Raw genomic sequence first — 14,510 nt, 5'->3', positions numbered from 1 at the left:
TTGTATTCTTCGGATGTTCGCCATGTAAATTGCCTCAATTAGTCAGGGCATGAGTAAGGAGAGAAGGGAGGAAGGCTCCCTATACATGTTCATTTAGAATAGAATGACACAACGTGGACTCTGTCCAGTCTAGAGGATATGACTGAACTTCAGCACTCTAGGGGAGGTAACACCTCTCCCTGAGTCAGAGTGAAGACCATTTAAACACGCACGCATGCACACACACGAATGCACACATGCACACACACACACTCACACACACACACACACACACACACACACACACACACACACACACACACACACACACACACACACACACAGTCTCTGATTTCTCTGTTTAAATATTTAATGGGAGAGCGGTTTTGATTTCTCTCTCTCTTCCCCTGCTCATTCCAAATGATGTGCTTAATGCGTACCAGTCTGGTTATAGACTGGTTATAGACTGGTTATAGACTGGTTATAGACTGGTTATAGACTGGTTATAGACAAGCTACGCATGTCTTAAATTATGTGTTAAATTGCCATATTTATAGACCTATCCAAGGCCTTTGATACTGTCAACCATCCCCTACTCATTCGGAGGCTGTCTGAAATGGGCCTCGACCAGGACCATAAGTCAAGTTACCTCGATATTACTAAAGGTAACATGGGGTCGATTTTGGGACATGTCGTCTTTACTATTTATTTAAATAATATTGGTCTATCTGCAAAAATGTGTAACATTCATCTGTATACACTCGAAATTGCCCCTACTGCTGACAAGGCTATGTTAGAGCTGCAATAAAATAAAATAAACTAATTAAGAAGCTGAAGTTAAATTAGGCTTATTTTATAGAAATAGATCATGCCTCTCCCTTAACAGCAGGAAGCAGATTGTACAGGAAACCTTCCTGCCAGCTCTTGATTGTGGTGACACCATTGATCAGAATGCAGCAGCCACTACTCTAAAACCGTTGGAGACGGTGCACCATAGCGTGCTTCGCTTTATCACAGGCGACAGGTATAATACTCATCACTGCATCCTTTATCAGAAAGTCGGCTGAACCTCTATGAATTCCCGTAGATCCATTTATTTCTCCCTTTTTTGTTTACAAAGCTCTGCTGCACAAGCGTCCGACATATCTCACTACTCTGTTAAAGTATACAAATAGAAGGCACCAAATCCACTCACAGGGTTGGTTAACTCTTGAGGTCCCTGGTGTCTCTACCAGCCTAGGAACATCAGCATTTAGCTTTAATGCATCCCCTTTTTTGGGAGAATTGACAAACCTCGTTACATCTTGAATCCCCGGTGCCAACAGGGCAGTTTAGAACGCTGAAGAGGAACGGATTCACTGAGGTCTTCGGGTGTTTTGGTTGATTGTAATAATGTATTGGTGTTGTTGCAGTGTATCTGTAAACGTTGTAGTTTCTTTTTTTTGCTGTTTTATTGAATTATCATGTTGATTTGGGAATAAATACAAGTTCAATAAGTAAACAAAAATGTCACTTATACAGTATCTCCCAACTCCAAAAAAGCCAATTAAAGAAAAATATCCCCGGGCTTGATTACCTTTCCTCCCTCCTTTTATTTTTTAGAGGGGAGCTTGAATAAAATCTAAAGGTCGATCTCAGTCACACCCATTGGCTGCTGTTCTATCACTGATGTAACATGGTGGTTATTATTATATTTTGATTGGTCGTATTTGTAAGTTAGAGGACTTCAACGCGGATTTGGCGGGTTGGATCACTTTCCTTATAGTGGGGTCTTGAGATGTCTTCTCATAGTAGTATTGTCTCTCTCTCCTGTCTGTCTGTCTGTCTGTCTGTCTGTCTGTCTGTCTGTCTGTCTGTCTGTCTGTCTGTCTGTCTGTCTGTCTGTCTGTCTGTCTGTCTGTCTGTCTGTCTGTCTCTCTCTCTCTCTCTGTCTCTCTGTTTCTTTGTCTCTCAATATTTTCTATTTCTCTCTCTCTCAATCTTTTCTACAGTGCCTTCGATTAGTATTCAGACCCCTTGACTTTTTCCACATTATGTTACGCTACAGCCTTATTCTAAAATTGATTAAAAAGTTGTTTTCCCCCTCATCAATCTACACACAATACCCCACAATGACAAAGCAAAAACAGGTTTTTAGAATGATTTGCTAAATATCATATTTTCATAAGTATTCAGACCCTTTACTCAGTACTTTGTTGATGCACCTTTGGCAGCGACTACAGCCTCAAGTCTTCTTGGGTATGATGCTACAAGCTTGGCACATCTGTATTTGGGGAGTTTCTCCCATTCTTCTCTACAGATCCTCTCAAGCTCTGTCAGGTTGGATGGGGAGCGTTGCTGTACGGCTATTTTCAGGTCTCTCCAGAGATGTTCGATCGGGTTCAAGTCCAGGCTCTGACTGGGCCAGTAAAGGATATTCAGAGACTTGTCACGAAGCCACTTCTGCGCTGTCTTGACTGTGTGCTTAGGGTCATTGTCCTGTTGGAAGGTAAACCTTCGCCCCAGTCTGAGGTCCTGAGCGCTCTGGAGCAGGTTTTCATCAAGGATCTCTCTGTACTTTGCTCCCTTCATCTTTTCCTCGATCCTGACTAGTCTCCCAGTCCCTGCCGCTGAAAAACATCCCCACAGCATGATGCTGCCACCACCATGCTTCACCATAGGGATGGTGCCAGGTTTCCTCCAGACACGATGCTTGGCATTCAGGCCAAATAGTTATTTATTGGTCTCATCAGACTAAATAATCTTGTTTCGCATGGTCTGAGAGTCTTTATGCACCTTTTGGCAAACTGCAAGTGTGCTGTCATGTGCCTTTTACTGAGGAGTGACTTCCATCTGTCCACTCTACCATAAAGGCCTGATTGGTGGAGTGCTACAGAGATGGTTGTCCTTCTGGAAGGTTCTCCCATCTCCACAGAGGAACTATGGAGGAACTATAGAGCTCTGTCAGAGTGACCATCGGGTTCTTGAACACCTCCCAAGGCCCTTCTCCCCAGATCTGTGCCTCGACACAATCCTATCTCGGAGCTCTACAGACAATTTCTTCAACCTCATGGCTTGGTTTTTGCTCTGACATGCACTGTCAACTGTAGGACCTTATGTAGACAGTTGTGTGCCTTTCAAAACAGGTTCCTAAATTGCTAAAAAAAATTGTTTTCGCGTTGTCATTATGTGGTATTGTGTGTAGATTGCTGAGGGCATCTCTTTCATTTAATCCATTTTAGAATAAGGCTGTAAAGTAACAAAATGTGGAAAAACTTAAGCGGTCTGAATACATTCCAAATGTACTGTATTTCTCTCTCTCTTTCTCCTTCTCTCTCTTTCTCTCTCTCTGGTACACACCCACACCATGCCAAAAACACACACCTTCAACACTAACTCAATGACAACTCAGCCCTGTGTTTGTGAGCAGCAGGGAATTTGTACCAATTTGTAAATCACAATTATAATCTTGCAGGACATGGCACTCATTTGGAAGAGTAATGATGTTGTGAAGAATATGCAGGCCCGCGTATGACTCACAGAGTCATTCAACAGGACCGGGGATGGATGGCTATTCTGAGAACCGCTATGTGGACCATGATTGCTTGGCAGTGCAACAGATAAAGGAACGCTGCAATCTGCATCATTAACTCAGGCTGGAGATTTTTCAAACACCTGAAACAGCATCTTCCTGTAATCTAGAGCCATACTCATCATGCTTAATTCTATGTCCAAAATATAATATCTGGGTAAAAGATTAACAGGAATGTGAGTCTTATTTAGTACATTTAGTAATTTGCTTGCTTTTCTAAAGTCTACCGACCTTGCCTGCAGGATAGTTAGACAAGCTAGCTACTCTAACTTGATTGATAGCCTGAAATGGCTTATTGGTACCTAGTTATGAGGTTGGGAGATTTGGAGCCTATCTGGGCTAGCTACAGTGCCTTGCAAAGTTTTCATCCCCTTTGGCATTTTTACAATTTTGTTGCATTACAACCTGTAATTTAAATAGATTTTTATTAGAATTTTATGTAATGGAAATACACAAAATAGTCCAAATAGGTGAAGTGAAAAAAATATATACTTCATATAAAATAAAATAAATAAAAAAAGACAGTAAAGTTGTGCGTGCATAGGTATTCACCCCCTTTCCTATGAAGCCCTTACATAAGGTCTGGTGCAAACAATTGTCACGGCAGATTTCCTCCTCTTCCTCTGAAGAGGTGAAACAAGGATCGGACCAATACGCAGCGTGGTAGGTGTCCATGGTTTTTAATAAGAAAAACTAAACATGAACGCAAATACAAAATAATAAAGTGAACTGGCAACGAAACAGTCCAGTGTGGCACAAACACTGACACAGGAAACAATCACCCACAAAATACCCAAAGAACATGGCTGCCTAAATATGGTTCCCGATCAGAGACAACGATAAACACCTGCCTCTGATTGAGAACCAATCTAGTCAACCATAGACTTACATAAACACCTAGAATGAACACAACCCCATAAATTTACAAAAAACCCTAGACAGTACAAACACCCTACATCACCCATGTCACACCCTGGCCTAACCAAAATAATAAAGAAAACAAAGATAACTAAGGCCAGGGCGTGTCACCGATTACCTTCATAAATCACATAATTAATTAAGGTCCACCTGTGTGCAATCTAAGTGTCACATGATCTGCCACATGGTCTCTGTATACATACACCTGTTCTGAAAGGCCCCAGAGTCTGCAACACAACTAAGCAAGGGGCAGCACCACGCAAGAGGCACCATGAAGACCAATTAGCTCTCCAAACAGGTCAGGGACAAAGTTGTGAAGAAGTACATATCAGGGTTGGGTTATAAAATAATATCTGAAACTTTGAACATCCCACGGAGCACCATTAAATGGAAAGAATATGGCACCACAACAAACCTACCAAAACTCACAGACCAGGCAAGGAGGGCATTAATCAGAGAGGCAACAAAGTGACCAAAGATAACCCTGAAGGAGCTGCGAAGCTCCACAGCGGAGATTGAAGTATCTGTCCATAGGATGACTTTATGCTGGACACTCCACAAAGCTGGGCTTTACGGAAGACTGACCAGAAAAAGTCAGACACGCTTAGGGTTCGCCAAAAGGTCAAACATATGGAAGAAGGTAATCTGGTCAGACGAGGTAAAAATTGAGCTTTTTGGCCATCAAAGAAAATGCTATATCTGGCACAAACCCAACACCTCTCATCACCTCGAGAACACCATCCCCAACATTAACATTAACATTATGCTGTGGGGATGTTTTTCATTGGCAGGGACTGGGAAACTGGTCAGAATTGAAGGAATGATGGATGGCGCTAAATACATGTAAATTCTTGAGGGAAACCTGTTTCAGTCATCCAGAGATTTGAGACTGGGACGGAGGTTCACCGTCCAGCAGGACAGTGACCCTAAGAATACTGCTAAAGCAACACTCGAGTGGTTTAAGGGGAAACATTTAAATGTCTTGGAATGGCCTAGTCAAAGCCCAGACCTCAATCCAATTGAGAATCTGTGGTATGACTTAAAGATTGCTGTACATCAGTGGAACCCATCCAACTTGAAGGAGCTGGAGCAGTTTTGCCTTGAAGAATGGGAAAAAATCCCAGTGGCTAGATGTGCCAAGCTTATAGAGACATACGCCAAGAGACTGGCTCTACAAAGTATTGACTTTGGGGGGGGGGGGGGGGGACAGTTATGCACAAGTTGTCTGTTATTTTTGTCTTATTTCTTGTTTGTTTCACATTAAAAAATATTTTGCATCTTCAAAGTGGTAGAAATGTTGTGTAAATCAAATGATACTAACCCCCCAAAAATCCATATTAATTCCAGGTTGTAAGGCATCAAAATAGGAAAAATGCCAAGGGGGTGAATACTTTTGCAAGCCACTGTAAAGCCAACTTCATAAAATTGGTAGAAGCTAGTAGTACTACAGAGAAACAACAACAAAGTATTTTAAATAAAATATAAAATATTTTTCTATAATATTTTTTAAATTTTTTTACAGAAATAATCTGAGGGGCCCCATATGGGCAGGAGGCCTCTGCATGAAAGGCACTGTTGGCCGCTGGTTTAAGACTGGCAAGATTATTTGCTCAAAGTCCATGTAGGTGATATCTCATTTTCCTTGTAATATTTCTGGTTTGTTAGATTTGTTTGCTTCAGTGAACGACTGACTGTCAATTCTCTCAAAGCACAATGCCGTTGTGTAGTTTGGAACTTCAGCACCATGGACAGCTCACATTGAGCGCTGTATCCTTCAAAGTGCGATACGAATTTATTCAAACTCACACTTACACTAAACTGGATTATGATACAAAGAATAGACACATCACACTAATGACATAACCCTTGCCAGTCAAATTGTATCCAGTACTCTGAAAACTCTTGTCATGAACACGAAGTGTATTAATTTTCCCGCCCCCTTGGCCGAGTGTTTGTCTCTTTTATTGTCGTGTGAGCGGGGGATATTTCTACTCGTGGTCGTGGATGTTTACAGCGTTAGCAACAAACACCCCGCATACTTTCTTTCTCACGATATTGCGTGCTTTCCTCTGCTTGAAAGAGATAGGGGATATTTGATACACTGGGGAGGGGGAGGGGGGGGGGTACCTTTTCTTCATATATGCTTCTTTGAAATGCGAGCGCCAGTAGATTTCTTGAAATCGTGATGCCACCTACTTGACTTGGGTTAACATTTCTCGATTGTGTTGTGTGTCAAGCCCCTCGCCATTCTCTGGGTTGATACGTAGCTACCCCGAAAGGTCTGTGCATACATTGCACACATTATCGAGTCCATCTGACCGAGGAGGTCCGAAAATCAAGATTCCACAATGACAGCTTCAAAGGAAGGAGAGGAGGTAGGATGGTATACGCTAATACTGATTTTGATTGAGGCATTGCATTTGTGTAGAGATGGAGTGCTTATATTCCAGTTGAGTCTGTGTCAACTGCGTGATGGATGCAACAGATCCGTCATCATGCAAAACAGAACTGATGCCATAATGCAAGGGATTCGTTTGGTTTGAAAAGACGTGAGATGTATTGATCTCTTCCGATAGGCACACTTTGAAGATGTTTTAAATTAAGATTTAGCCAACCATTCATGGTGCTTTTATTAATTGACTCCCAGTGATGCATCTTGTATTGACATCCTTCCATCATGACCCTGGCTACTACACCATGAATGCTAAGATGAACTGTTTCATAGGTTTCTGAAGTTGCCTCATCTTATCACAGCAATAACAATGTCCCGAACATGTGTAACTCTGTGTTGTTGTATGTGTCGAATTGCTACGCTTTATCTTGGCCAGGTCGCAGTTGCAAATGAGAACTTGTTCTCAACTAGCCTACCTGGTTAAATAAAGGTGAAATAAAAAAATACATTTAGAAAAATCGAGTTCAGCACATGCTCAAACCAATATGAACGCTGTTAAGCCAACTCTCAGAGAAGTATAGCATGCATGTATGGGAGCCACATATACTTAGTCTCATTACAAATGTGTCAAGCTCAGTTAATAAACCCCATATTCAGTTATGTGTAGCTTCAATCGAACACAAGTTTAGTTGATATTCACATTAAATATGTACATCTCATGGATTCAAGCCAAGACACACTGATCATTCTCTGAGGCAATTCACTTATTTCAAGGTGAGATCTTATTACTTGAAAGTGATTCCTATTAATAACAATAATAATAATAATAATTTGGTGGGTGCTTATATTTGTCCCATTTCACAGATGTACAAGTGTGCATTATAAACGTGTGAATAGAACATGCGTTTTTTTTGCATATCCTCCCTGCCGATCTCCCTCTGAGACACCCTTGGGGAGTAGGGTCATGGCCCTGGAGCAATTAGGGTTAAGTGCCTTGTTCAAGGGCACATCGGCAGATCTTTCGCCTTTTCTGCTTTGGGATTTGAACTCGCAACCTTTTGGTTACTGGCCGAACTAGAGCTGGGATGATAAACCGAAATGATCGACACGGAGCATACTAATATCATTCATTATGATAAGTAGCCAATACTAGAGAAATATGACGTTTGAAATGAAATGCGTTTGCTAATATGGGTGATTGCCAATGGGACAATGAATAGCTACAACCATCAAACCAGTAGTAATACTTTAAAGGATGCTGCATAATGATGTCATAAATGTAACCTATTTATCATTACCACACAAATGAGCAATAATTATTTATTGCAATATGAATTTTTGTCCATATCGCCCAGCTCTAGGCCCATCGCTCTAACCGCTAGGCTAACTGCTGCTCTCTATTATTGTAGTTGTCTGAGTAGGAAGTGCTATTGAGTGCTATTGACTAGAGGGAGATTTCTTAATATGTGTGTGTGTGTGTGTCCGACCAACCCCGCCATGTGGTATCTCCAGCTCTCTGGGATCCATGAAGATGATAGACTTCAACTACAGGGATAAAGGAAATGATTTAGCTCATTGCACATTTTGGAAATGACTATAGTCAGTTTTGTATACAAATGTAGGCATGCTGTTTGAAATGTTTAGCAGCAAACTGACAAACGCTTTCCTTATGATAACATAAAAGATACCAAAGACCCCCCAAATGGTCATTCGGTGTCAGTGAATCTCTTGCATAACTGACAATCAAGGTATGTTTGTTGTACAAATCCTTTCATTAGCCGAACACATTGCGACGAGTACAGTTCCTCAGCCAGCCCTTGCTGTTTAATCTAATTTTTTTAAATGTCATGTAAAACCACTGGACTGCAGTTCTTACAGGCCTTATTCTCTGGTTTTCATTAATGATTCCGGTTTGCAAACATAGTTTTAGGCGGTTTCAGAGAGTCTGGCCAGCACCCTGCTTGGGCTTTATCTGTCTTTGATAAGTAGAAGGATAGCTCCGATACGTGTTTAACAAATACTCTGGGACTTTTAAAGCCCAGTGCTGTGCAGTGACTGCTCAGGCAGCTGCTGAGTAGAGCGGAAATCCTATTGACGGACATGTAGTCTCAGTAGGAAGGAACATGATTTATTCTAAATCTTCTCTGGATTAGGAGCAGAATACAAATCTGGCCCTCTGTGTGTGTGTGATCTCTCTGTGTGTGTGTGTGTGTGTGTGTGTGTGCGTGTGACATGCTCACCCTTTTCCTCACTCACTCTACACCAACCTTGTTTGTGTGAACACTCTTGACAGTGATAGAACCGTCCTCGTAAGTGTGTGGCCTAGATGCACATTTTAACTGATGCACATGAGAATTGCCCCCCCCCCCATTGGCTGGAGGTCATCCAAAAGGGCAAGTGTGGTAGCCTATTGTCAAATCAAATACATCTTTTATTTGTCACATGCTTCATAAACAACAGGCAACTAACAGTGAAATGCTTGACTACGGGTCCTTTGTCAAACAATGTAGAGTTAAGATAATGATACAAAATGTGATGAAAAACGTACATAGTGACACGAGGAATAAATCCGCAGTGAATACTGAATAACAATACCAGGTACAGGTAACATGGGAGTACCAGTACCGAGTCGATGTGCAGGGGTACAAGGTAATAGAGGTAGCTATTAGGGCTGGGATTTATCAGGGACCTCACGATATGATCACGATACTTAGGTGCCGATATGATATGTATTGCGATTCTATGTATTGCAAATCAATACTTTGATTTTATTGCCATTTGATGTTCCAAACGTATTGCTCACCTGCCGCAGAGAGACAAGACAGCCACGAGAAAACAAGTGTTGATCAGTCATGGAAATGAAAGTGCTGAAAACTAATTGGCTCCCAATTTCAAAAGAAGACGGAGAACCAGCTATGAAGGAAACATACTGGAGTTTTGGTGCTGGTACAGCAAAAAATAATACTCAGATTTGGTCAAAACGACACGATATGTTAAAAAATATATACCCTGATATGTAACTGTATATTTTTCCCCCCATCACACAGTTAGGCAGGAGTAAAGTGACTAGGCAACAGGATAATGCAGATAATAGACAGTAGCAGCAGCATATGGTGAGTGTGAACGTGTGTGTGATCGTGGGTGTGTGGTGTCAGTATGCATGCGTGCGTGTGCTATGTGTGTGTATGTGTGTGTTGGGATGTCAGTGTGAGTGTGTGTGAGTGTATGGGTAGAGTCCAGTGTGTGTGCATAGAGTCAAAAAGAGTCAATGCAGGTAGTCTGGGCAGCCATTTGTTTTATCAGTCTTATGGCTTGGTTAGTAGAAGCTGTACAAGGTCCTGTTGGTTACAGACTTGCTTCACTGGTACCGCTTGCTATGCTGTAGCAGAGAGAACAGTCTACTGCTTAAGTGGCTGGAGTCTTTTGAAAGGGGTCCTGATGACAGGGAGCTTGGCCGCAGTGATGTACTGGGCTGTACTCACTACCCTCTTTAGCGCCTTGCGGTCTTGTGCCTTGCATTTGCCGTACCAAGCGGTAATGCAGCCAGTCAAGATGCTCTCAATGGTGAAGCTGTAAAACTTTTTAAAGATCTGAGGGCCGATGGCAAATCTTTTCAGCCTCCTGAGGGGAAAGAGCTGACGTGCCCTCTTCCCAAATGTGTTGGTGGGTGTGGACCATGTTAATTCCTTAGTGATGTGGACACTGAGGAACCCACTCCATTACAGCCTTGTCGATGTAAATAGGGGCATGCTCGCCCCTCCGTTTCCTGTAGTTCACGATCAGCTCCTTTTCTTGCTGACATTGAGAGAGAGGTTGTTGTCCTTGCACCACACTGCCAGGTCTCTGACTTCCCTATAGGCTGCTTATTTTGCACTCACATCATGGTCCTCTTTTCAATGGGCTGAATACAATGAACTAGAGGGAGAGAGTGAGACATTACTAGTCTATACCTGTCTACAGCTCCGCTCTGATGTATGGCGAGGCTGGCTAGCTGAATGTACTGCCAACAGATCTCATAATGAAACCACTACAACAGCACACCTCTAAATAATTCAAAATTCACTGAAAGCTGCCCCAGTAGGGAGTTATGGGTATGTACTGTATACGGCCCAGGGGTAACTCCACATGCCTGTTCGATTCAATACTTTCATGACAGGTTAGACTGAGTTAAGGCTGAGTAGGGGGCCTTGGGAGATCAAACCCATCTATTTTCCTGGCACGTATCTATAAATATTATATTCATATTAGCTCTGGTCCTGGGTGTGAGTGTGTTTTCCTTCACAGGCTCAGCATTAGCAAGCCCCACTAACATCATGGACCAGAGTTTTACATGAATATCTGTTAGGAATTGGGACTCATAAAAGGGATCATTAGGGGCCAGACAGTGACAGGTGGCCCTGTGGTCACAAACAAAAAGAGTCTGACAGCAGAGTGGAGGGCTAGGGAGATGTGTTCTGTAAGGACTTGGCAAGACCTCACTCTCCCTAATTGCACTTGTTTGTAGTGGCTGGCACATAGTCAGGAAGTTAATGAGACTCAGTGACTGCAGGGAGAAAACTCACTGCTCTCCTAAATCCCAGTGCCTTGAGAAGATGCTCTGTCAAAAATCACTATTCTAGTGGATGATGTGTGCAAACATGGTTTTGTATACAGCAGATTTCTCACGTCAAGCACAGAATTATATAGGACTGTAGCCTGTATACAGTTGAAGTCGGAAGTTTACATACCCATAGGTCGGAGTCATTAAAACTCGTTTTTCAACCACTCCACAAAATTCTTGTTAACAAACTATAGTTTTGGCAAGTCGGTTAGGACATCTACTTTGTGCATGACACAAGTCATTTTTTCCAACAATTGTTTACAGACAGATTATTTCACTTATAATTCACTGTATCACAATTCCAGTGGGTCAGAAGTGTACATATACTAAGTTGACTGTGCCTTTAAACAGCTTGGAAAATTCCAGAAAATGATGTCATGGCTTTGGAAGCTTCTGATAGGCTAATTGGCATCATTTGAGTCAATTGGAGGTGTACCTGTGGATGTATTCAAGGACTACCTTCAAACTCAGTGCCTCTTTGCTTGACATTGTGGGAAAATCTAAATAAATCAGCCAAGACCTCAGGAAAGAAATTGTAGACCTCCACAAGTCTGGTTCATCCTTGAGAGCAATTTCCAAATGCCTGAAGGTACCACGTTCATCTGTACAAACAATAGTATGCAAGTATAAACACCATGGGACCACGCAGCCGTCATACCGCTCTGTCTCCTAGAGATGAACATACTTTTGTGCGAAAAGTGCAAATCAATCCCAGAACAACAGCAAAGGGCCTTGTGAAGATGCTGGAGGAAACAGTTACAAAAGTATCTATATCCACAGTAAAACGAGTCCTATATCGACATAGCCTGAAAGGCCGCTCAGCAAGGAAGAAGCCACTGCTCCAAAACCACCATAAAAAAAGTCAGACTACGGTTTGCAACTGCACATTGGGTCAAAGATTGTACTTTTTGGAGAAATGTACTCTGGTCTGATGAAACAAATATAGAACTGTTTGGCCATAATGACCATCGTTATGTTTGGAGGGAAAAGGGGAAGGCTTACAAGCCAAAGAACACCATCCCAAACGTGATGCACGGGGGTGGCAGCAGCATGTTGTGGGGGTGCTTTGCTGCAGGTGGGACTGGTGCACTTCACAAAATAGATGGCATCATGAACAAGGATAATTATGTGGATATATTGACGCAACATCTCAAGACATCAGTCAAGAAGTTAATGCTTGGTCGCAAATGGCTCTTCCAAATGGACAATGACCCCAAGTATACTTCCAAAGTTGTGGCAAAATGGCTTAAGGACAACAAAGTCAAGGTATTGGAGTGGCCATCACAAAGCCCTGACCTCAATCCTATGAAAAATGTGTGGGCAGAACTGAAAAAGCGTGTGCGAGCAAGGAGGCCTACAAACTTGATTCAGTTACACCAGCTCTGTCAGGAAGAATGGGCCAAAATTCACCCAACTTATTGTGGGAAGCTTGTGAAAGGCTACCCAAAACGTTTGACCCAAGTTAAACAATTTAAAGGCAATGCTACCAAATACTAATTGAGTGTATGTAAACTGACACACTGGGAATGTGATGAAAGAAATAAAAGCTGAAGTAAATCATTCTCTCTACTATTATTCTGACATTTCACATTCTTTAAATAAAGTGGCGATCCTAACTGACCTAAAACAGGGAATTTTTACTAGGATTAAATGTCAGGAATTGTGAAAAACTGAGTTGAAATGTATTTGGCTAAGGTGTATGTAAACATCCGACTTTAACTGTATCTACAGTTGTACTTTCTAGCCTGCATCCAAACTGAATGTATCTATTTACATTTTGTGAAGTGAAGCAGAACAATTCACATTAAATCCAGGCTAGTAAGTTACTGCTCCTGGTGAAAACAATGTTCTCCTTAACTGGTTCATTGGGAGATCACAGTAGGCTCTCCACAGTAGGCTAGACGAACAAGTTCAGACTCGCAGAGCCATGACTCATGTTTCTAAGTGCTAATCAAAAGATTAATGTAACGCCACAGTTGGCAGGAACATGACCTCGTTAGTTTGTTTGTCTGCCCAGCAGTGTCTCACATGACAGGTGTTACTTACGGTGTTGATTACCTTGCGCTGGACTGCCTGTCTGTTTTGCATCCTTTGTTGTCTATTTGCATTGTTCTGATGAATGGTCTTGTTTCCAGAAATGTAACAGGTTGGAAACATGATTGGCCGAGTGTTGCCGTCCAAAATATTTTCTTTATTGAATTGGTATAACCTACTCATGACAAACTAGCAAATGATGAAAAAACACCTACAGTATGTGCACATTTACCATAAATCTGTTTGGTTTTATAGTTATACATATTACATTAACTGGGCATAGGTTACAGGCTGTGAACCAACCATGTAAATCCAGTGTGCTTTTACAATTGTAATTCTGCATTCTATCCCAAATCAATGCAACCAACCGTGTACAGTTGTAATTCTACATTCTTACCAACATTAGATGAAATTGACATCATTTATTTATGCATAGACTATAGACATACCAAAAATAGATGTAACAAGCCGTGATACAACTCTATGATTCAGTGGCTATGACTCAGTGTTTTTAGAGGAGAAATGAAAGGGGCATTTGAAGGTCTCAGGGAGTATTCTCTCTGGAGATAGCTTCTTGAGAGCAATCAATAGTTTGTGTTTCCACCACTCTCTGCCCTCCCTTCGTCCCTTTTCGACTGAGAAAGGAAGGCTAGGTGGTGTACTGTAACACCCGTCTATACACCTCTCAGCTCTAATCATGTCCGCTCTGGTCAGTCCGAAAAATGTCTAGACATACACCTATTCACTTGGACATATTCAGAATGATCATTATGAAAAGGGTGGACACCTACTGCTTTGAGGCAAAGACATGTCCATAGACAGCAGTGTGTGAGCCCATTTAATTAAACCATAAGCTTGCAGTAACCGACTGGCACTGTCATTATATTAGGGATTATGTTGTAGGAAGTGGTGGGGTTGGTTCCCATTGCTGACACCAAACGTCGACTCCACTTAATTACAATTTAGAATTAGAATCTTGCAACACTGTTTAATTGACAATCCACAAGTGCATATGA

The 14,510-nt window shown here is 41.8% G+C and overlaps 1 protein-coding gene across 1 annotated transcript in view; it reads left to right on the top strand.

Moving 5' to 3' along the window:
- LOC115133122 (inactive dipeptidyl peptidase 10-like) overlaps positions 1 to 14,510 on the top strand; it is a 49,223-nt gene that overhangs the window by 3,005 nt on the left and 31,708 nt on the right. The gene's annotated exons all lie outside the window — the stretch shown is intronic.

The sequence above is a fragment of the Oncorhynchus nerka genome, linkage group LG2 (genome assembly GCF_034236695.1).
Source record: "Oncorhynchus nerka isolate Pitt River linkage group LG2, Oner_Uvic_2.0, whole genome shotgun sequence".
NCBI lineage: Eukaryota > Metazoa > Chordata > Actinopteri > Salmoniformes > Salmonidae > Oncorhynchus > Oncorhynchus nerka.
The sequence above is the reverse complement of the archived record's forward strand: the minus strand, read 5'-3'. Positions and strand labels throughout refer to the sequence as shown.